Genomic DNA, 4044 nt, shown 5'->3' with positions numbered 1-4044 from the left:
TCCTCCTCCTCCTCCTCTTCGGCGGCGGCGTCCTCCTCCTCCTCCCCACCGCCTCCCCCAGCCCCCCAAACCCCCGGGCCACCCCCCTCCAGAACCCCCCCCTCGGGGCCGCCGGCTGAGGAGGGGGGCCGAACCACCCCCAAAAATTGTCTTGGAAAAAATTGAGAGACTTTTTTCCCCCCTCTCCCCTTCCTCCCAAGAGAACAAGAAAGGGGGATTAAAAATATATATATATATATAAAAGTTTTCGACTTCTCTCTGCCCCCCTCTCCGTTGCTTTAAATATATTTAAATTCTGAGGGGGGCGCTCAGAAATATTTCTCAGAGCTGAGGCACTAAGATGGCCGCCTTGAAATTATTTTTAAAACAACCCCCCCCCAGCACCGCCACCCCCTCCATGAAGAAAGGGAGAGGGGGGAAAAATCCCCTTTTAAAGCAAAATGGCTGGCTTAATATTTCAGTTTTCACCCCCCCATTCTCCTCCCCTGTTACACCCCCATCTCCAAGCCTCTACCCAGAAACCCACAAATTTCTCCCTTTTTTCATAACTGATTAGTGCACAGATTAATAGAGATATTTTCCTTGTGTACTGTGTGTGTGTGAGTGTGTGTGTGAGTGTGTGTGTGCGCGTTGGGGGGGGGCATGAAGGATTTCTGCATAAAACAAAAATGGCTGCTCTTTCTAACTCCCCCCCCTATAAAAAAATATTTGAGGGGGGGCATTAATCAGTACTCATGCTCAGTCTGACATCAGCATAAATTGTTAAAGGTTAACTAGTTAGATACTAGTCCAACTAGATTTAAATATTTTTCTTTTCTTTACTAGTCTCTTCCTCCCCACCTCCCTTCTCTTAAAGAAAAGCTTTTTTTTTTTTTTTTTTTTTTTTTTTTTTTCTGAATACTTCAGAAGGGAGTGGTTTGATGTGAAGGTTTTTTTTTTTTTTTCCCCTTCAGGCATTGAAAAGGAAAAGATGAAATATATGTTTATATATAACTCTGTTTCTGCATACCTCACTGGAGTCAAAACGCATTTAATTGTGTACGTATCCTTCAAGTGAGGAGCGGGGCTGGGTTTTTCTCCCCTTTCTTTTAAAAAAGTGACAGAAATTCTAGTGACTTTTGGGGGAGAGATATGAATAGATACGATGATTGAGGTTTTTTTTTTTTTTTTTCAAAGGAGTCCATGTTTGATTCTCCCCTTTGCCCAGGCTTTTTGGTGATTTATAATTGTTGTAAATTCTCTCTGCACTCTTTTCTGCTTTACCTCGCCCTCCCCTCCCCCCAAGACTCGACGATAAAATTCATCTGACTTGGGAAATTAATTGAGGGGTCAGGAGTACAGATTTTTAGAATAAAGGGGAAAGAGTCAAGTCGGAAAAATTGTGAAATTGTTTTCTCTTTTCTCCCTTTGCAGTCTATTTCGCTTTTCTCCGTGATCTCCGACACGGGTAACAGTAGAAGAAACTGAGGTACCGTGAAACAGGAAAGTCTCTGGGACTGAGAAAAAGAGGTAGGGGTCCGCCTGGCATTTTCATCCCACTTGCTTGGCCCATGATGTCCCACCGTACCCCAGTGTGTATCTTAGGAGTGGAGCCCGGAATCGGATGGAAGGTTGGAAAGGAGTCCCAAAGTAGCTCTCTCCTTCGGAGATGCAGCCGAGAAGTCCTCTAAAACTTGCCTCTTGAACAGGGCCGGCAAAGGAAGGAGGGCAAAAAGCTCCTCTCTACCCTTTTCTGTCCTTGTCACCTCTCCTAACTGCAGCTTCCTCCCATTCTTCTGATCTCCCTCTGCCCCCGTCCTTGCTTCCCCTCCCTTGCCCGGGGGAGCCCTTTCTCTCCTGGGTTGTTTCTCTGCCCCTTCAGCGGAGCTGCCCTCCCTGGCAGGCCCAGCAGTGCTCAGTAGCACCTCAGGCGGGAGGGGTAGGTAGGCAGCAGACAGAAAGTAGGAATGACAGGGAATCCTGTGCCAGCTTTGCTTAGGAGGCTAGAAAATTCTTTATTGATGCGCCACCCCCCATACGCACACACGGATGCACTTGACCGAGCCGGGGGCTCTGTCTCTTTCTTAACCCGGCCTTTGGGAGTCTCCCGGCCGCCTCCTGCGTCGGTCCTGCGCCGAGTCTACCTCCTGTCCCTCCTCTGTTCGGTTCTGTCCTGTTCCTCCTCCGGTCCCTTTGTGCAAGGCCATCTGGGTATCCCCCTCTTTTCGTGCAGGGGCTTCTCTGTATGTGTGACTTAATTTCCTCACCGACACTGACTCCGGGCCCTCCCTCCGGGCTCTCAGGCTCTGTCACCTCTAAGTGACTTTCCACCTCTGTCTTGTTTCTGTTTACTTCTGTCTTCCGGGCGCTGCCTCCATGCGTCTGTCTCTTCCTCTCGTGTGCCCGGCTCCCTCCTCTCCCCGGCTCCTCGGCGGCGTGTGTTGGGGAGGAGTGTCCCCACGTGGATGTGGGCCACCCCTGCACACCGGGTGCGCCTCAGCCTGCCTGCCTCGGCGCCCCCTCCCCGTGGGCCGGGCACCCCTGCCCGCCCGCCGCCATGTGCCAGGAGCTGCAGGTGCGCCCCTGTCCCCACACTCGTCATTCCTGCAAGTGTGCCTTGCGTGTGGATCTGCTGGTGGGCTTCCTTCTCCCTCTCGTCCACGTCCCCCTCTGCCCACCCGCCTCTCCTCTCGTCTCTCCTCTCCCACCGACCTCTCTCGCTTTGCCTCCTTGGATCCTGGCTCCCGCCTGCCTCTCTACCTGCTCGTCCTGTTCTGGTGTCTGCCTGCCTGGCCGTCTGCTCCTCCCTGACTGGCTGGCAGCCTCTTTCTCTGGTTGTCTGTCTGCTCCCCTGGCTGTTTGCCCACCACTCTCTCTCCAGCCATCTGTCTCCCCGCCTGCCTGTCTCTGTCACTTTTTTAGCCTTCGTCTCTTGGTTTGTCTACCTTCCAGGCCCTGCCCTGCTTCCCTATCTGGGTTTGCCTCTTATCTTTCTCCTCTCCGTGTTCCTCCCCCTGTGTATGCCTGCTAAGCCCGGGATTGTCTGCTCGCCTCCCCGTGCGTCCGTCCGCTCGCCGGTCCGCCCCCCCGCCCCGTCCCGTGTTCGCCTCCTTTTCCTCCAGCTGCACGTCCACTTGGGCTCCCTCGGCTTCCTCAGACCCACTCCCTGTCCACGGAGGTGGCCTCACTACCCCAAAGCTGTCAGCGACTCGCTCGCCCTGACATCTCTGGGCCTTCGGGTCGCACCGCCCGCCCTGCCTTTCCCCGCTGCTGGCCTTCGCTCGGGCCGGGCCTGCTTCTGCTGCGTCTTGTCTCTGGCCCCTGCGATGCTCCGGCCACATCTCCGGCCACATCGGGTCCACATCTCCGCCCGCCTTTCTTCTCTCGTCGTCTTGGTGCGTCCCTCCGCCTTCCAGTCGGTAGCCCACACGCGACACAAACAGTGTGAGGCGCTAGCCGTGTCCCGGGCCGCGTGGGCCGCCCCCTGCCCCTCCCCGCCAGTCCCCTGCCCCTGTCCCTAAGGCAGCCGCCACTTCGTGCTTCTCAGACGTCGTGCCCGACGAGGGTCTCCGAGGATCTCAGTCTCCCCGCCTCCCCGCCGTTTGCTGCCCCCCTTCCTCCTCCTCTCCCAGTCCTGCTGGATGCTTCTTTCTCCGTCACTTTGTCACTGGGCCTGCCGGTTCTTGTCCCGTCTTTTCGCTTCTACTCTAGGGCACCTGTCTTCCTGGCTGACCGGCTGCTCGCGGCTTGCTCATGCTGCCGGGACCTGGGGCGCACCTGTCCCTCCCAGGGGCTTCTCCTCCGTGTAGGGAGCTGCCTGCAGAGAACCGAGCGCCACCGGTCCCCTCACGGCCCAGCCATGCATCAGCTGAGACAGGACGTGGGGGCCCCCAAGGACCTGAAAAGTACCGCGTCTGTCCATCGGGTGCGGTTACTAAGGGAGCCCACGGGCCCAGCTCGTGTGCACGCAGAGTGCGGGCCTGCCCTGCCTCCCTGGCACGTCCTTGTGCACGCGTCCGTGTGCAGCCCTCACAGGCCTCTGACTCTCAACCCCTGGGCCCGGGC

Source organism: Martes martes, assembly GCF_963455335.1.
Source record: "Martes martes genome assembly, chromosome: 16".
Taxonomy (NCBI): Eukaryota; Metazoa; Chordata; class Mammalia; order Carnivora; family Mustelidae; genus Martes; species Martes martes.
Note: the sequence above shows the minus strand (reverse complement) of the source record.